General features: G+C 39.4%; 1 protein-coding gene across 4 annotated transcripts in view; it reads right to left on the bottom strand.

Moving 5' to 3' along the window:
• The window catches only part of arvcfb (ARVCF delta catenin family member b), a 309702-nt gene that overhangs the window by 221591 nt on the left and 66746 nt on the right, over positions 1-21365 (bottom strand). For all 4 annotated transcript variants that reach the window (XM_084729087.1, XM_084729088.1, XM_084729089.1 and 1 more), the window contains exon 2: positions 18442-18526. The gene's annotated coding sequence lies outside the window, so the exon portion shown is untranslated. The remainder of the gene's footprint in view (positions 1-18441; positions 18527-21365) is intronic.

The raw sequence follows: 21365 nt of genomic DNA, 5'->3' as shown, positions 1-21365 counted from the left end.
TCTTTTACTCCCTTACATTACCTTGATGCTGTCTTTTACACTGCAGGTGCCAGCTGTTTGTACTGAGCTTGAAAATACAGTTTTTCTCATTGTGCACCGGCTACCTGGAATAACATACTGAACAAATCTTACTTCACTTCTGTCCTCACGACAATTAAAATCTCTTACTAAATCATGTTTCATTTCTAGATGCTCTTCTTTTTACAAATTCATTCACTTAACATTTTAACAGTTCTTATATATTAAGGTTTTTTACTTATTCTTAAGGCTTTATTGTGGTTTTTACCTTTACTTTTACTTTAGTTTCTTATTGGTTTTTACATTGTAAATCAGGTCTCTACTTCAATGTATTTTCCACTGAAAATAGAGATTGAACAAATGAATGAAAAATGAATTGCTGATTTAAAATAAAAAGAGAATGAATCAGTCCTTGGTGGACAGTATGTTAACCATCTGACCAGTGCTTCCTTACACGCACAAACAGTCCGGCCCTTATAGCGTACACTGAGTGATGACAGCAATCTTGCAGGTTCACTGGGTGTCACACTTTGTGAGATGAGTCTAATAAAACACCTTGCAGACTGTAGTGCTTCCATGTAAATGCAGAAAAGGAAAAATAGTGTCAAACCATGCTACCCTGCTGTGCCACTCTTATTTTAATCACAATACAACATCAGGCAGTGTATCCTGGATTCTTTCATGCTGTAATATGATTTCTTTTTTTTTTTTTTTTTTTGGCAGACACTGGATGTAGCGTAGCAGCAGTCACATTTTAGGAATTTTGTCAAAAACATTTGACACTGACAGAATTTTATGCTGAATTTTTTGTTCACCAAAGCTCTAAACTGACTGCTGGTGGATGTGTCTCACATTACAACATATAAGTCCACCATTTGGATTAGATTTTCTCTCCCAGTTGTCAATTTTTGTCAGTAGCAGCCTAAAATTGCACAGAGTATATGGTGTGTGTGTATAAGTCTTTAGCTGGTGGTCTAGCCCTGGGGGTGAAACCGACAGACAGCCTACGATCCACCTGAAAAGGATGGCAGAGATCAATGACTGTGAGGCAGAGACTCCGCCGACATCCACCTCCCCCTTCCACCTCCATGTGTGGTCTCTTTGCAGCCCGGAGGTCTCGCTGTGGGCCCATACTGGGAGTCAGTGAAGGGAGAAATTGTCACCCGTCAGCAATCAAACAAAATCAGCTCCTGCCTGGAAAACGTCACGGTGTAACATTTTGATCCTCCCCTGCCTGTTAAAAAAGTATGGAGCCATAGATCAGGCGGGAGATAATTGAAGAATGTATCACAGAGGTGGAATAAACTGGTAATAACCTCACTTTCCTCTGTATCTGTTAACAAGATACCCTTCACTGAAGCATTTTACCCATTGGCTGCAGCTTGGTGGAAGACTATGATTGTACTGGTCTGTGCAGTTGGCGTAAAATAAGTATGAATGTACAACTGTGCATACATTAATACAAAATATACATCTGCATCTGACATTTTCAGTTGTGTAGGCACATTGCAGTGAGTCACATGATGCATCATTATGACAGCATTAAAGTCCTTCTTGACCCCCATGTGTGCCCTTCATATACAAAGTGCTCTTCATGCGCATTGTTCTGTTGTTTCCACTGGATAATAGAGGAGGGTATTTCTGCAGGTCACTTCAGAGTTGAACTTGTTGAAATAAGAGCTCATGTACTTGAGAGGGGCTCCCTTTCTGTTCTCTACAATTACAGCTACGAGAGGGTGAAAAAGAACTGGCAATTTTGCACAAATGTACAAACAAACACACACTCACACACCTGTATATTTACATGCAGATCTGCCAAATGTCATTTAATTCCAATCTGGCAGTTTATTTTTGTCATAACTGGGCAAAAATTCAATAATAACTTTTCAGCATATTGTAATTCAAGTGGTCTTAAAGACTAGACTTCTGTGCCTCCTTGACTCTGTTGTCAGGCTTTAGAAAATCTAGCCCGTGACAGGAGACTGTGGCCAATCACAGGTCATTTCAGAGGGAGCTGTTTTTGTATGCAGGCAAACCGACTCCTTCTGCTGCTGTTCAAACTTGTGGGTTTGGTGGAAGAGACTTCACCCATGGCAGCTTTAACTGATGCTGATTTAACAATGTGCTGTTTTTTTTAAATGTAGTAAATAAACTTGTTTGCTTTAATGACTTGAGTAAGATAAGAAGATCAATGTCTGTCCATTTAATATGAAGCTATAGCCATCAGCCTATTAGCCAGTGGTTCATCCACTCAAATACTGTACTTAAATGCAACGCCCAGTGTCAGCTGGGATAGGCGCCAGCAACCCATCAGGATAAGCGGTTACGGACAATGGATGGATGGATGGATGGACTTTTGGGTACTTGTTACAACACTGTTCTAGCAAACAGGGCTAAACACCTACTCTGCATCTGTTCAAAGGTAACAAAATCAGCACCTCTAACCATTACAAATTTACACATTATATGGAGTCCTGTCATCACTGAGAAGTGACCAGGCAATGAGCAGAGACTCCAGGAAGTTACTAGAGTATGAAGTTGAGTTAGCGCCCATTTGTGGTGGTAAAATCACAAACTGTCAATGTTTTTTTAAGGGATTTTACAAATAAGATATAATGTGTTAATCTGTGATTTTTGGAGGTTCTGCAATGCAGGTTTGTTTAAACACTGAACAGTCAGGGTGGCTGTTATCCCCTGATTCCAGTCTTGATGCCAAGCTATGCTTAACTGTTGGCTGGCCATAACCTTATATTTAACACAAAGACATTTGAGCAGCATTGATCTTCTCATCTAACACTTAGAAAGAAAGCACATAAGCATGTTTTCCAAAATGTCTGAATATTCATTTAACCTGAAACTAAAGGCTACCCCTAAAATAAATAAAGAAGTTATTTTTGGTTTTGGTTTTTGTTTTTGAGATATCCTATCTCACTTTTATGGATGTCTGTTGTTTTATGGACATCTGGTAAAGAGTTATAAACAATAAAATTTTAAAGAGGGTTTTGAAAGTCGATACTTAGACACTGAAAATTGCACACTTTGTCCTCAATATTCAAAACAGCTTTCCAAAGAATTTTATGATCAGCTTTGTGGGGAAGCATCTGAAACTGCATTCAGCTGAGACGTCATGGAAAAATTCTAAAAACTGGTATTAGCAATTTCAATCTGAGGTAGGTAAATTAAAATGAATATATTTTCAATTTCAGTCTCACAGAGGTAAAATATATAAATCGTGTCTTGGAAATTACCACATAAACAAAGACAGCAAAATAATATGAATGAACCCTTAAGTAAACACAAACACAATTCATCTCAGCATCTGTGAACAAGCTCCTGCAATTATTAGTTATTACTTACAATCAAGTCACGGCTCATCCTCCCGCCTCGAGTTACTCTGCGTCTATAACAGTATAATCCCTGGCCCGCTTTCACATAAATCAATAACAGCAGTCAGAGTGCTGGTGCTCCAAAATAACTTGTGGAGCTCACCAAATCTAATGTGGGAGAGCTTATTGACACTGCAAGCACTGGAAGGTTGTAGAGTCCAAACACGGTTTCTTTTGTTGTTATTTCAACTCATTGCATTCTGCCTCTGGGTGCAGGGAGAGTTACACAGTCTGAAGTGTAATGATATAGGAACCGCCATGACTAGACTACAGCCTTACTGCTGAAGTCCAGGAAAATGGCTGTGTGTGTGTGTGTGTGTGGGTGTGTGGGCAGTACAGTTGGTCCTGTGCACACAATACATTATGTAAGACTCTATGAAACTTGTTTTTATTTGCTCGAAAATCTTGCCTCATTTTTACGGTTGTTATTTTTTTATTTATTTTCTTGTTTATCTTTCCTTAGTTTCAGCACTTATTTTCTGTGGCTGGTGGTGCTCAAAATTGCTTAAAACTGACAAAACAAATCAACCACATCACTGTTCTTTGTATATTACAATTCATGGTTTATTAATGTTCCTACATATTTACACAGCTGTTAAATGATTGGCTGTGTGCATGTCACTCATAAATGACTCCATTATCAAGGGATATGACAGGCTATTTATGAACAAAGGCATGTGTTATGTGCTTTCAAGGCAGATTTCATTTTATGCATTTAAGAAGAACATTTTATTGAACAATTTTCTTATTCCTATAGATGAGATGTGTATTGCCAGTCTATGTCACTATTGTTTTATAGCCCAGGCCTATGATTACCAGGTAAGAATGTTGTCTCTGACTGCAGCTTTAGCATGAATAAAAACCTCAAATCTGTGGTTCAGGCCTGTTTTTTGCAGCTTAGAAATAATTCAAAGTTTAGACTGTTTCTCTCTAAAACCTGGAAAATGTTATGCACCTCACACACCTGTCGGCTGGACTCCTGTAACTTCCTACAAAATACCTCTACCCTGACCTGTTTACAGTTTTTCCACAAAACTCAAACAAAAGGGTTTTAACTGTGGCAAAGAAACAAGACATTGCACTTACTAACTGATAAAAAATATCAGCCAGTCAACATCAACCTCTTATGTATGTATGTATGTATGTATGTATGATGCAGTTTGTTTGCAGTTTTGCTTGACACTCTTAACTTGAATTGATTCTAACAAAATGTTTTGATCAGACTCTAGTATGCATGAATAATTCAACAGTGGTAATTGTATCATCCTGGAGCATTTTAGTGCCCCGTGGTCTAATTGCTGTTCCAGCAGCACTTCTGAGCTATCAAGAATAAAAGTCTGGGTATTGAATATTTGTAATGTTTTGCAGTTCTCAGTGTGAAATTGCCCTTAAATTGTTTATATAGCTTCAATTCACAAAATCAGAGTCTCTACTTTATGTCAGCTGGATTAAATATTAATACAAACACACAGATGCAAAGTTAGTAACACTATTTATATACTATGTCATAACCATGCCATGGCAGCTGTCATGAACATGCAGGAGTCTTTATGGATGATGGTAACTGGTGTCATTTGGTCAGTTATGTCATTTTTAATGCAAAGTTGACATTGTTTAAGATATCTTTGCTCTGACAACGTGACATTATCCAAAACAAAAAAAAAATATTTGTTCTGACATGGAAGAAACACAGCAAGAAAATCACCTTGGTACTGTATTCTCTGTCATCAAACTGGGCACCATCAGTTTTATTAGCTTAATTCATGTCAAGTTATCGTAACAAAGACATCACTGGCTTGGTTAATGTCATGCTGTCATAACAAAGACACCTCAAAAAAGGTCAAACTTGCATTAAAATGACAAAATTGACTTTATGACACTTAAAGACAACAGTCATAAACATTTGTAGACAAGTTGATGGCCGTGACAGGCGTCATGACATTTTTATGACCGTGTGATGGCAATCTTATGCACGCACTTTCAAATAAAGTGTTAACTCAAAATTGCTCTGCAACATGTTTCTGGTATATATACTGCTCAAAATCATAAAGATACCCAAAGCTCATGATTCTATGATATTCACAATTTGTGTTAATATTAGATGCTCTGACACTGTTCAGTTGGAGTGCAAAAGGATGATTGTGTGGGGTTATGTGTGTGCTACATATGTATGAATACGTCTCTCTATATTTTATATGTGCTCTATGGAGAGATGTATAAATGTAAGGGAGGAGGAGGTAAACATAAATGAGCTTTTTATTATAGGTTGCATGTGGGAGGAGAAGCCTCCGGTCAGAGGTCTGTGTTGAGCTTTCTGTAGCTGCTGTCTAATCTACCATCACCTCCCATAAACAGCATGTGCGCGGCTTCACGCCAACGCTGCGTCCTTGAATGCGTGACTCTTGTAGAATGGATAGAAGATTAAAAAAAAAGGAAAGAACGGATGAGAGAAGGGAGAAGAGGAGGAGCAGGAAGAGAAATGATTCAAATGACGGTTAGATTTGTAGCACCAAAAGGCTCTTCATTAGCATAACTTCAAAACCTTTTGCCGCTCACGTCTTAATAATACATACGCTCTGAGTCTCCTCGCGAATCACCTCACGCCTTGTGATATTTCTGTTTTTCTATTTGTTATGAGGCAATGAGATGTGTGGGAGCGAGACAGGAAAGGAAACAGAGAGATTCCAGTAAACACCACTCCTCATGCCTCTTAATACACAAACACACACACACCCTCTTCCTCTCAGTGGTCTCAGCTGGGCGAGACGGTGGGACATCCTGATCTTTGGTTTATTAAGTGGCCTTGTGTGTTATCTGTAAGGCAGACCAGACACACCAATTAACATTCCAGCACAGTGTTTCTGCAGCCTGAGATCAGGAGGTTAAACTCTTTCCTTCCTATTTCTCCCAACTCACACTGCAAACACATTCACACATATACATATTGTATATTTGCTTGAGCACCGACATCAAATTAATTAAACCAAAATACCACGATGAAAGTAAATTTCTAAAGCACACACACACATATGAGAAAAATCCAGGGCTGTTGTGAGAGATGAAAGCACACCATGTTCAGCTGGTGGAGGAAAGTGATACTTGGGTTTCAAATTTACAATAAAAAGAAGCATGAAGGTAGCAGGCTGTATCTGGAGCCGGCATGGGCAGAGTCAGCACAGAGAGATTTATTCTGGCCTGGCTTCACTGGGTCGCTCTGTCTACAAAGAGACAGTGAAAAAGAGAAACAGATGGATGTGCTGGTAGAAGTTTTAAAAGAAACTTGCAGCACAAGGAAAAGCAACAAACCCATTCGCACTTTATTTTCGACAAGCATTTGTGTGTTTGGTTTGAGAATCTCTGCACCACATTCCTCATACGCTAAATTAAGTGGGTGACTGACTGATGCATAAAAAATGTGGGCATTTCATCGAATCATCCATAAAGTAAATCATTCGGTCAGATCTTTGTCTGATATGTTGGATACAATGTTGTTTGTGACTAGTGACAAATGCTGCCAGTGTTGTGTTCAGCCAAAAAAGGTCTGTTCAAATCACTTTACGCTACCTATCCAGCCAAACCTGTCTCATTCCAACTTGCCAAATAGCAACATTTTGTCACCCATGTAATGTTATGTACTTTGAAACTTTTAATAGCGTTTTGATTTTCACATGGGCCATAAACCCCAGTCTCTGAGGTGAAAATCCCTCCTTCTCACCTCATCTCACCTCACAAAACATTTATATTTGACAAATTGGGAAGACTGGGTTGGTCAAGCATGAAACCAAAGAGGAAAAACAAAGTTACTAACTAACTGATGAACATAATGGACTCAGGATTTTGTCAGCTGAAACGGATTGGTTGTTCAAGAGGAAGATTCGACAATTAATTCCTATTTTTTTAAGTTCAGCTCCACACTAAACCACTATATCACCATACGAGTTTCATGTTTTAGCCTACACCACATTTTAATGCCTTTCTTTGTCATCATCTTTGATATGAAAACAGAATTTCCACACAGTCAGAGAATGTAAAAGTGTGCTCCTGCTCGGTTTGTCATAAAATTCCAGTGCATTACAGAGTATTTCGCATGCCGGGCAGCTGATAGCGTAGTCGGCTGAAGCATCAGTCACAGTGGGCAGAAGTTCTAGTGGAAACTGAACAGCGTACTTCACTGACCAGAGCAGGCAACAGACTGCGCTGTCCGGCATCATGCTGCCCTCCACCTGTGCACAATGACATATCTAAAAAAAAAAACTTGACTGACAAAATCTGAGTTGACTCGGGGTCTCCCTGACAGATAACTCAAATAACTGCTATTCAAACCCTACTAAAGAATCAGATATTTTCCTCAGGAGTTGGTGAAGACCAATACAGTCCTAGAAGGATTGGGTTTTTTTTATATATTAGCATTAAATATTATTACAAGAAAGTGTTAGCAATAATCAATATTTTTAGTGGACAAAATTCGCAACTAGCTGACAAACACAGTGGAGCTTTTAGGGCCATATATTTTTCTGAGCAGCTGGTAGAGATTAAAACAGAGCAAAAGAAGTACTAGTAAATATTGGACTTCTGGTCCAACAGCCATGAAACTCAACTCTAAATGAATGGAGTGTTGCTCCATGTATGTTCACCATATCAACTCAGAGGGTGATGATATGTCAGTGTCGTGCTTACAACCTCTTTAATAATAGAAAATAAGATAAATAATAGATTTTAGACACAAAAGATTAAAGGACCAGTGCGGAGGATTTAGTGGCATCTAGCAGTGAGCTTGCTGATCGCGAAAACCTTCTGTCTATATGTGAAAAGATCTGATTCAGTTGCATTGCATTGTTATTTTCTGTTCACATTCAGCCCATGAATATATTAGCAGTCCCACACTGGTGCATGACTTTGAAGAGCTCAAGCCTGTTGAGAGGCAATCAGAAGAAAGCAACTTGAATTTCTCTCATTGTGGCTGAATAAGAACAAATCAATCCCATTAATACAGAGAAAGTGTACATTCCCAATTTTTCTCCTTTGGCGCATAAGAAGGCGAGACTTTGTTCAGTGTTCTCATAAATCATTTTTGTCATTTTTGTAATGACAGACTAAATGAGAACTGCAGCATTAAAACAGAATTAGCAGGTCTCTGAAGGGCTGTAGCTATAACTGTGAATGCATATAAAGTGAAAGCTATGCAGTCAAAAGGGGTTACAGACTCTGTATTATGAATCTCAAGGACATTCAAAAATCAGTTTTAAAGACTGAATCCTTTAGAATCATCTCAAATATTAAATCAAAAATAAGACAAAAAGAAACGTGTCGATAATGGACTCAGTCAGCTGTTTTTTTCTCACCTGTTAGTGAGGGAATTCACCCAAAGGGCAGAAGACACAAACAGGCTTTACTAGAACCAAATACATGATCCCTCTCCAGCTTCCCTCACCCTACAGAAATAAGCAGTTATGCTTTATGGAGTTATATGAAGCATATGTCGGTTTCTGGTTTTACCAATTCAGTTTGTTATACAAGCTTACAGGGGTTTTATTTCACTAAATTTTCTCTTTGTGAAATGTCCATATCAAAGAAACCAAAAGTAGATCTCCGTGGCGAGAACAGAGGCGCAAGGAACACAAGATATGAAAGGCAACAGCTGACTCACTCATGGTTACAACCATAAACCAGCACATAAATAACACATTAACACTAACAAAAAGTAACATTTGCATATGTGTTTCAGCTATAACTTAGAAGGCATCATGGGAAATGTGGGCAGTCTCTGCAGCACATGTAGCAAATTATGCATCACAGCTGAGCAGTTGGTGGCGTGCGGCTGAATTGCTAACTAGCTTAAGAAATACATCGCTGTTGAGTTGAAAATGACCCCATCACTTTCCATTTTCAGCTGTGATATAACCCTGTCCCTGTTTGCTATGTTAGTGCGATAGCCAGCCAGCTATAGTTTGTCAGCACAGTCAGTAACATACAACATGTTGAAGTTACTGTATTACACTGCAAATACAAATGCAACACTTCCTGTATCCATGTGAAATGAAAGAGTCTTTTAAGTCTTTTATCCTGAAACATTTACAAGAACTCATAACTCCACTTCTAGGCTTTTATTATGTTGAGCAGCTGGGTCATGTATAAAACTAAGTAGTCAAATTCAATATTACCTGTCCGGTCCGCTTTTTGACTTAATATCAAACTACTTTGAAAGTTTTTACATTGGTAAAACTCTAGCATCTGGTCAAGCCAAGAAATTAATTTTGGTGCAAACACATGAAGTTGTACCACTTTTGTTCTTGACAGTAAACAATGGCCACTTTGCTTAATTTATAAGTGAAAACCTAGCTTATCTCTGGCTACTCACACAGCAAATGGCGCTGATATAAAGACACTAAAAGCCAGACATTCCCTAATTATGTGCCAGTACACAGAAGCACTGATGTATTTTCATTACTTTGTGCCCCTTTCTTCTGCCTATTGGAAGAAACAATACCAGACAGTACAAGTAGAGCTATAAAAAGTGGAGTGACTGGTAAGTAAAAGAACCTTAAACTTTGTCGGCTACCTGCTGGGCCCCTTAATGAAAGTCTAAACTACCCTATATGTGGTACTGAGATCTATGCAACACTGCCTCCAAATCATACCATCTTCCCCCCCATCCATTGGTGTATGAGGCTGTGGGTGTGCAGCATCCATCAGGGAGGCGCGAGGCGTGAAGGACGGCTAGCTGTACACGCCACACAGGAGATCCCCGGATTAGTCACGCTCGCCGGTTCTCTGCCGCTGCCACCCTCTGCTGCATCACCACCACGCATCCAAATCCAGTCTCAAAACACCACAACAAGGGCAACGCTGCACTACTCGCCATTAGATGCACGCATTGAAAATAAACAGCAAGCTTTGCCACAATGTGTGGTAGTAGTTAATTACTACTGCAAATACCGTAACATAAATATAATTTCTTTTAATGTGCTTTGTACAGTTTTTGTTGTTTCTTCATACTATTTTCAATCCTGAATGGCTCTTTAATCAACAGCAATCTGTGGAGCTGCAAAGAAAAAAAATCAAAAGTATGAAATAATTTTAGAATTAGCCCCTGTATAGCATATGTTTATATATTCTATACTGTACATCCAACTACTACACTAATGAGAGTGAGAATATCAGAGTAATGCTGTATTGTATTGACAGGTTTCCCATTACACACAGAAAGGGGGGAAGAATAAAGCTTATTATAGACATTTTCAATAGTTGAAATAAAGCAACTTAGATTGAAAACACTTTAAAATAATCTTTTTAGAGACATATTTGCATGCAGCCCTCATCCTCACATTTCCAAAACTTTTTATTGCACATTCCACATTGACAAACCTCTGTCAAGCTAATAGGGGTCAACCGATTAATCAGCTCTTGTAGCTGATATATTAGAAATACATCCGATACTCAGTATTTTTGCAATTACCAGAGTTAATAATTTAATCTGATTGCCAATAAGATAAACTATAATAATGTTGAAAAGTTCTGGCTTAATTAAGCTTATGCTTAAAGGCAATTCAGTTCAAATTTAAAGGGGCTGTATATGACATAAGTTCCTCTAGAGGTCACAGTAGACCTAAACATATGTGTGCACTTTGTTGACTCAGTAAAGTTGGGCAAAAAAGTGTCATTTGAACACACACTACACACAAATACTGTCAAATATGAGACAAGCCTCACTTACTGCTTCACCTATTCACCTATTTTTGCCTAAAATGTTTTCAGAAGCATATTTTAGTGCACTGTTTAGTTGCACCACTGTAGTATGATACTCAAATCTAAACTGCACATTTACAGCATCGCTGTGCATGCACCGCCAGTATTTAGTTGGCCATTTTACCTTTCTCACACTTGTTGAAGTTACACACTGTAAAGTCATACACTCACTATGATACACTACTCTGACCAGTCAGTAGTCTGAAGTGTTTGCTGGCTGACCTTTATCATCTGGACTAAATCCAAAATACAGTGGCAGAAGCATTTTACTTCTTTACTAGTTGTCCTGTAACTTTACACCGCAGACGCCATGTTTCTAATTCTTGTGAAAGTCATGTTTGTCTCCTCAGCTGCGCTGGAGCACAGAGACTGACCCCTGCTGGCACGTGTTAGGCACTACAATACAGCACCTCCCTATCAGTTTAATTTAATTTAATTAGGATGGTATTAAAACCATACCTTCAGGAGTTCTTAATACCCTGGTATACTGTAATACCTTTATACCACCCAAGTCCCATGGAGCAAAAACATCTGCGTTCCCAGTCCGACTGCCAAAATCTCTATTTGGCATGCTGCTTTAACGCCAAACCAGACAACATCCTAGGCCTACATACAGCCAAAGTCAATTCCCTCCCAGTAGCCACACTATCTACCAACAGGTGTCTGTAATTGCTCAATTACTGCCTGACTGAATTATAGGTCTGGTCATTAGTCCTACCTGGCCACAGAATCTATGTTCAAATACCAGTTGACAGTTTCCTTGTAATCAGTATCCATACCAGCCCTGAAGAAAAAAACACATGTAGGTCCACTGCCCTACTAGCCAACATTACACAAGGAAATCTAGTGTGGAACAGCAGCTATTACTGGTGATAATGCAAACCCAGACAACAAAGTTAGCTCTTATATTCATGATCTGTTGTCTTTGCTCATTTTATTATTATTACTGATATTACCAGCTACTTTAGAAATTCAATAAGCCCTGAAGAAGAAAGGAATTACAAACACAGGCAGGGTGGAGGGTGACCTTTTCTGCCAGTAGACCAAGAATCTAAACTCTTTATATTAATAGAAAAAAAGCTAAAGGGAAACACTGATCACTGCAACACAATGAAATTCAGAGTGGCACAAATGTCACAAACTGAAGATGGCAGTTATTCTTGGCTGGCACCATAATTTGTGAGTGTTTAATAAAACACCAACAATCGTCCCCCATGAAGCGAGGCCCACTGGAGCTAAATGCACATTCCCTCCACACTACTCTGGAGGATATAATTATTACTGAGAGCAGCTGTAAACATGTGCCTCAATGCTATACAAACAACTCCAGTGAAATGGGACAGTTGGTCCCAAAGCATTTCTATAGTCTCACTAATGTGGTACCACTGACAAATCAGGCATATATTTATAGCGGCAGGTTGACTGTGCAGCAAATACACATGAACTTTGGTTCAGAGTTACGACTGAACCCGACCACATTCATGTCTGGAGCCTCCGCAAATATCAGCTTTACACCAGCCACACCTCCAGCTCCACTAACTTTTTTTCTGAAGTCAAACATGCAATCATGTAAGGAGGCTGAAAAGCCCTTTTTCACTGTAAGTGCTTTGCCGCAGATGAAATGTTGGAAATGGCATGATACGAGTATGGTTAGACTCATTACCGTAGTAAATGCAGACAGGAAGAACTTGAAGGCTTCATCATTACAACCTCTAATTTCCTTAAAAGATTGCAAATTCGACTGGACTGGAGTCGACTGCATGGCTGCAAACCCATTTCACCCTCTGTCTCAACCAATTCACGCTGCCAGATCCAGTCATAAAAAAAGCCCTTCTCACTTGGTGTACATTAACTTATTAAAGTCATTTTCCCTGCCCCATTAATATACCCTCAGTGCATAAAATGATAAACAGTGGCCTCGGGCTCATTCTGACATTGAATGAATCAAAATGAGTAATAAACAATGTTTGAACACTTCCTGAAGCTTAGGGACTGGGTGACAAGAAATCATTTCAAAGGCGACATGGCCTAAATGTCACTTGAGGTAGCAATTCTCCTGCAGAAGTGCTGTTATTAATCATGCAAAAAATGTAATGTGAAGGAGGCAGGATGGGGACCAAAACAAAATTGAGCGACTGTGTATCTGCACTATTAAAAAAAAGTATAATTAACTTTAATAAATTCTCTTCTATCTTAATTATTTGGGAAAACAGGCCATTGCGGATCACTGGGCTGTGGGCCAGCGGTCCCTCTTCCTGCAAATGAAAACAAAACACCGGCTTTTCAAAGGTGTCAGTGCAAGAGAGAAACAGAGAGAGGGAGAGAATAAAGTAGTGCATTAGTGGGAAAGCTGGGAGTTCATGGCTATGGGCCTGTTGGCCCTTAGAGACAGTCTGTGTGACTCCTGGCTGAGGCTGCCTTATTAAAAGTCCTCCTCTGCACATTCAACACCGCAGTCAGGAAAAGTTACTTCAAAACTTTCTGGAACAATTTTCATTTCCATTCAGCTGGAGTGCAGCACAGAGCTGAGCCAACTTGTAATGTATGCCATTTCAGTGAACACTTTAATCCAAAATAGCAAAAGCACGGGTGACCCCAGTGGGAACTGAAAGTAACTAAATAGACACCGGCTAGCTACTGTTAGTGACACAGTTTTCTGTCCAACATGTCGACAGATATAACTTGACGGAACAGAATAGTGAAGCAATCCTTAGACTCTGCGTTGTGTGGTGAAGGAATGATGGACGGGAGGTCGGCTTCTATTACTGTGCTATTGACTCAGACATATCTGCCATGAACTGACCAAGTTACACAGAAACTACAATTACCGCCTCAGGGTTGTATCTAAGAAAACCAGTCATGTTGCATTTTATATTCATGTCTGTTCAGACTCATGATACATATAGTGAAGACTTCAAAGGAACTATATTTTTTGGCAAAAGGGAAGTTATCACTATATCGACATGTATGATTCTAGTGAATAACTTCCAGTGAGAAACATGCTGACTTTGCTGAAGCTCAATATCCGTAAAATTAATGAGATTGTGGTGGCCTACAATGCTTTAAATATGGCTGTTGCTCTAAATAAGCTACAAAATCTTCAACAGACCTTTGACCTCCAAATTCTAATCAGTTCATTCCTGAATCCAAGTAGACCTTTGTGCCAAATTTGAAGAGATTCCCTTAAGGCGTAGCTGAGATATCGCGTACACGAGAATGGGACGAAAAAACATAACATCTCCGGCCTCAGCTGTCACTGGCACAGAGGCGTAAAAAACTTACAGTGACTACAGTCACCATATGTACATGGAGAGGAACAGATTATATGTCCTGGTCAGTCATACAGTTGGTTGGCCACTGTTGGCTCACACCCAGCAGCACTCTATACAGGATCAACAAGTTATCTTAGCACCACAGCTAGTGAGCTTGTTTGCAGGACTATTGCACTATTTCATGTTGCATGATGCATTGCATCCAGTTGTTACAGTTTTTAGGGATAGATATATATATTTAACACTTATTTTCATGAGTGATTAATCTGTCTGTAAAACATAAGAAATAATTTCCTAAAGCCTGAGATGATGTAATCAAATTGCTTGTGTTATTCCAACCCATAGTCCAACACCATAAATATTTAGTTTCCCATAGGATATGACAAAGAAAAGCAGCAGTTCAGGCAGTTACAGGCCACAGTTTAGTAAATTCCACATTTTCAATCTACAGTCATGATCTTTCCCCAAAGAAAACATTCCATAATTAAAAACAATACAATGTTAGAAGAACTGGAGAGGTCATATTAGTCCACACAACGCATGCACTCTCAGTGACAGTCAACCATAATTGGTCCCTTGCCAGTAGATTAATATGCATTCAAACTCTATTAAAATGGCCTTTCTTAGAGAGGCTCCAGAGAGTTAATTAAACTAGTGCCATTTTGGAGAGCCATGGATTCAAGGATAAAACTTGATTTGAGAGGCGGGGCTCGAGGATGGATAACTCCACTCCAGTGCACTTAACCTTCTCCAGCTAGCATTTACTCAGTGAGGGTTACAAGCTGAACCTGTTGTACCCTGAAATGTACTGCAGGTGTAGTGAAGGCTGATGTGTGAAGATTATATATATAACTGAAGGGCAGCTGCTGAAGTTTCACTGAGAAAGGTCACACTGAATATGGTATTAAAAGAGAAAACCCTCACTGGGTAAGATTCCATTCAGCTGTGATCACACGTACAACACTCGAATGCAAGCGGCAGCTGTGTGTTGGCCACTACAAACAGAGAGAACAAGAAGTTAAAAGCTGCGGCCCATAGTGTCTAGTTTCATTTTTAAAGAGCTCTGCTATCTGCTTTTCATGAAAAGTGCCCTAAGAATCTTCTGTTATGATTTGGCACTAAATAAAACTGACTTGACTTGACATTTACTCTTAAAAAAGTAGTACTACCTAACTAACCTGAAGCCATAGAGAGTAGAAGCTAAGCTAAAGAAGCTAAAGCTAAGAAAACCAGGCAACACTTTCAAAGGAGGGTACATAAGACCGCCATTACACTGTCATTACAATGTCATGACTCCCTTACGAACATGTAGGAGCCTTAATGCATCTTTATGACTGCTGTCAACTTACTGTTCAGTGTCATTCTGTCAATTATGTCACTATTAGTACAAAGTTTACATTATTTGAGATGACTTTCTTATGACAACTTGACATTAAGCAAGACAAAAATGTTTTGTTGTAGCAACCTGTCGATGTCATTGTCATGACAACTTGACATTATCAAGAAACTGTTTAACTCTACATTTTAACATTACATAAGACTGACATATATGGTTGGTTTTGACATCGGTTGTCATGAGACCATTATAAGTGTGTCATGATTATTTTCCTTGACCTCAAATAACGTTGTATCATTTGAAAGTTGTAAGTACATTATATGGCCAGTTTGATGACAAAGTACAGTATAAATGTGATTTAGCTACAGTAAACAACAGATAGCTGTTAGCCTACTTTAGTAACAAGCAAACTAGCTAACTGCTATCTGTATATCAGCTAACTCTTTACATCACCTTGGTACTGTACTCTGTCATCAAACTGGCCTTATAACATGTAATGTCATCTTTATGACAATTCCAAATGGTATCACTTTGGTTGAAATCCAGGAAATTATTCATGACATCATTACAGAACCATTCAACAGGTGAGGGAAAATGTTCATGACACACTTATAACTGTGTCATGATGTCCAGTGTCAAAACCAACCACATATGACAGTATAACGTAATGTTAGAACGTAATGCTAAACAGTTTGATAATGTCAAGTTGTCATGACAAAGATACTTTTGTCTTGGTTTATGTCAAGTTCTTATAACAAAGACATTGACATGCTATGTTGTATTGGTTAATGTAGAGTTGTCATAACAAAGGCATCTCACTCTCACTGTCCACTTTGCCATAAAAATTACATAATTAACCAAATGACACTCAATGACAACAGTCATAAACATTCAGAAAGACTCTTTCATGTTCATGACAGGTGTCATAACATGGTCATGGACATGACAGTCTTATGCACACACAAATAAACTGTTACCAAAATGCTGTACTGTGGTCATATTTCCTGTTCTGTAATCCTAACTTTACTTTATTTTTGCAAATTCTCTCTGTAATATTACACATAAAACTATCAACAGGTCTCCAGAAAGGAAAATAAATTGCTTCAATAAATAATTTTCACTGGCTCTAAATCAAAACTTCTCAAACACCATCCACTGAATGACTCCTGGTTGAACTGCAGGGTGCTTGAGGAGCAGTTGAGCGTGTGTCCGTGAGTTGACCTCTCTTAAAGCCAATCTGCTGTAAACATTCGGTCCACAGATGGCCACTCATTCCCACCTTGATGAATCATAAAGGAGGGATTTTAGGGCTTCGGAGAGGCAGAAAATGAAATATGAAATCATAAAAGCAAACTAAAAACATTTAGCAGCACACTGTAAAATGCTAAGAGGCAGTGGAGCAGGAGAGGATAGCGAGGAGTCACTCAGTTGTTCTGTCCCAGCAGCCCTGCAGCCTCTCGGGGGGATAGCAGAGAAGGCACCAACTGGGGATGAATGGTAGCCTGAGGGAGGCGGTGGAGGTGGGTTAATCTCCCTTCCCAGTGCTTTCAATAACTGCATGTCAGAGTCTGGCTGTCTTCACCATTTTGTGTGAATTTTATTTTTTGCAAGTCTTTAAATCTTCCCCTCATGTCAAGCCTTAAAGCTGATATCTCATCTGAGGCCAGGCCGTAACTCCTGGCTGAGGTGCACAGATGCAGCTCCAGTGATGTACTGCTCCCCTAAGAACGGCCAGCGCAGTAGCTCAGTCCCATTAAACAAAAAAGTACAAGCCCGAGACAGAAACAAAACATGACCTGGAGTCGGAATCCACTTTCTCCTCTGCCGAACTACGCAAATGACCGGTTTAAGCCGCCAGACATGAGATTAACGTCAGCAGCAAAAAAGGAACAACACACTGTAGTGCAGCGACTCAGCGTTCTCGTAAATCAGCAGCTAAAGGGAGTCATCTTGTCAGTGTGACCAAAGAAAAGGCTGACCGTTTTGCTGTTTGTTTTTTTGGAGACAGAGCTTCCACAAATAGGTTCAACTCCAGTTTACAGCTCCCAGGCAACCAACATCAAGGCCTGAATTGTTTGTCAGGTGGCAAGAAACTTTACCTCTTTCAAACATCAATGCTTTGGAAGACAGTGAATGCAAGGACAACCCAAGAAAGTTGTTGGAAAAGATCTTGGGTGCACACAGCAGTTACTTAGGATCTGTGAAAGAAATACCACAACAGGATCTAATATCGGCGCTTGTGTCTTTTCCTTTGAAACTGTCTTGTGGATGTAAATTTGATCTTAGCGGCACAAAGAACTAACTTACTCACTTTTTTCTCAACGGCAGACAGGGATCCATCATGGCAAAAGCAGCATCAGCTACTCACATAATCCAACTACATTTTAAGTGTTTTGAAACTCACCTATAAATGTACCATACTTTTGGACTTCATGTAATAAAACACGACACCAAAGTCATCTATTCCTCAGTCTAAAGATTTATGAGCAGGTCATTAAACCACGTCATGTCTGTAATTCATCATTTTCACTTACTGATGTTATGTCTTTTATAGCTTTCTAGGAACTTTATGCATATTTGCAGATGGGAATAAGGTCTGAGCAGTGCAGCGCAACACCTGTTACATAAATCCAATGGTAACAGTAAACCACAATGCACCTGTCTGAAAAGAGGATGAACTCACCTTTGGTTGAGGAGAAAGACCCATACAAATATCAGGACAGGTTGACATTTATCACTCCAGAGCCACAACACTTGAGCTGCTGCACCTGAAAACCAGAGTGAAAGACGTTTTAGACTTCAGAGAAACTTGAATAAATGCAAGCATGAAAAGGAAAACTTTGTCACAATTAGAATCCATTTTAGTGGAAATCTCAAAGATTTGAGTTCTGATTTATTTGGTGACACCAAATTGGCGAATGGACAGCACAGTGGAACAGCGGTTAACACTGTCACCTCACAGCAAGAAGGTTGTGGATTCTAATCACAGTTTGGGCAACTTGTTATGTAAGGGATAATGTACAGTGAGCAGGTCATTATTATGAAATAAACCCTGACAGGACGACACAGGACAGGTCTTGAATCATCCTGAAGGGGTTTATCTTGCAGTAATGACCTGTTCAATGTATATGTCCTGCTTGTTACATGGGCATGTACCAAAAATCAGTAATTTGACACAAAATATTAATTTTAAAACGATTGTAGTGACTTAGCAATGATTTTATTGTTCCTCCAGAGTATATGATCCGAACTGTGCCCATAGAAATGGTCTGTCCTTCATAAGTATGGTCTATTATGCATAGCAATGGTCTGCTATACAGAAATAACAGACCTTATACTGCAAATATATAAATACTGCAACAATTCCATCACTGGGCCATAGGCAATCACCATTGTCTCATACCATTTCACTTTAATGCAATTAATCAGAGTATTTTCCAATGGGCTTAAGGCTTTTTCATTGCACATATTACATACTGTCATCATGAAACTGCTGGGTAAAACTCTGGTCAGGCATGTTACATTAATATTAACATCAAAATACTGGCAAGCTGTGGTTAAAAAGAAGCTGAAGCATATTAGAGGGTGACAGTATTGACTGGCAGCTATCATATTTATAATTCAAGACCAGCACGGACTTTATCAGTCTGCCACTAGTCTGAATAGAAAAGATGCTGCACAACCTTTGTGGTGGTTAAAAAATAAACACACCCAGCACGGAGAGGAGGAGGAGTGCTATAAACAACAGAGAATCATTGGAATAAAAGCCATGAATGGTACATGAGGGCAGCAGCAGAGCTACAACAGCATGGGGTGGTGAGTCTTATGTCCTGTTTGGTCAGGGGGCGAGACCGCGACAAAACATTGGCAGAGAGAATACAGGAATCCAGCTGAGTACCTGCCATACCTCTCTACATCCTTCCTCCCGATGCTCCTCACTCTGAGCACTTTAATTCACTCTCTCCCACTCCTAACTGTGTTAGCTGAGCAGTGCAGCTATGGAACATGTGAAAGGTCACAATCAGAGAGGATCCAGGGACGCCAGATGCTGCAAACAGCCAATAAGACACTACACGACAGTCGCCCTGAGAGCTCAATGCACTGCAGCTAAATGAAACTCGAGCAAATAAATAAAACATAGTCAAATGCAGAAATCCTCACCAATTTTTCTCAGATTGAAAAAAAAAAATACCAAAACAGGGTGTAACTATAGAGAACAGATTGCAGCACATTTCAGCATTGGATTTTGTTGTCTGAATCTTAAGTGTATGTATGAAGCTCTCTGTCTCTTTCTTTTTCTTTTCAGACTTCAAATTCAATCAGCTGACTGAGAATGTTCACTCTTTTAGTAACGACACATCAGATTTTGTCACGACCTCTGCAAGCCAATCATGCTGTAAAACTTAAAACTGTTCTTCTTTCTGCTGCTGTCATTTCAGTGTCAGATCAATGAGTTCCAATCCACATCCAATAAGACACTAGACTACAGTCTCCCTGAGAGAGAGAGAGAGAGAGAGTACTGCAGCAAAAACATAGCCAAATGAAGAAATCCTCAACAATCTTTAACAAAAACCAAATACAGAAACACAGATTGCGGCTCTTTTTTATATTTGATTGTGCTGTCTGAATCTTACGTACATTTTTTAAGCTTAGTAGAAGTTCAATAATGAACACTATCATCATGCTCGCTCTATTTACCTTCTCTTTGTCTCTCCATTTTCCTTTTCTCACTTCTGACTCAATCAGCTGATTGAGAGCTTTCACTCTTTCAGTTACAACCAATCAGATTTTGCCACAACTGCATCTTGGTACTGTCAAACTTAAAAACTGCTCCTCTCTTTGCTGCTGTCAGCTCTCATTTCAGTGCCAGATTGATGTGACCCTCCTCCACCACATGCACCTCCAGTTTCCATCACATCCAAGGCCCATGGGTCCTACCGCTGAGCTCATCAGAAGTTCAATTCCACATCTCATCCATCCAGATCTTCAGCGACTGCTCTTCACCTCTTCACCACCATCACCATTTATGTAGCTTATGGCATCACTATTAGGGGTGTAACGATCCATTAATCTAGCTTGACATATTGATTTAATGATCTATGACGCAAAGCAAAAACATCGATCCATATCATCATCTAAAAAATAATCTGTAATGTGAAATACCCATCATCCCACCATTTCTGTCCATGCACACCTCTTTCCGAAACACTCAAACAGCGCCAGACAGAAAATGGCGAGCAGCCAAGAAAAAGACGATGATGATATTCACTCCTCTCTCAGGAATGAATCTGCAGTGTGGAAATATTTTAGATTTTGGAGACAAGACAGATCAACAGACAAAGCACATGCTGTATGTAAACAACCCTGTCATCTCACTCTGCAGTCCACTGACTTGTTGCTCTTGTTACAGCAGTGTTAGCTGCTCTGTTGCATCAGTGTTGAAGGCTGACAAAACATGCATGCAGGCTGAAATCCAACCATGGTTTAAAGCAGCGGTGAGTGAGAAAAAGAATAAAATAATGCATGTAACTTGTTAACCTATGAGGAGCGGAAAACTCTGTGAGCTACGAGGCTAATTTCTGTAATGTAAAAAAAAGCACAGGCTTA

The sequence above is a fragment of the Lutjanus erythropterus genome, chromosome 10 (genome assembly GCF_056507025.1).
Source record: "Lutjanus erythropterus isolate fLutEry1 chromosome 10, fLutEry1.hap2, whole genome shotgun sequence".
In the NCBI taxonomy this organism is placed as follows: Eukaryota; Metazoa; Chordata; class Actinopteri; order Lutjaniformes; family Lutjanidae; genus Lutjanus; species Lutjanus erythropterus.
Note: the sequence above shows the minus strand (reverse complement) of the source record. Positions and strands in the feature narration are given on the sequence as shown.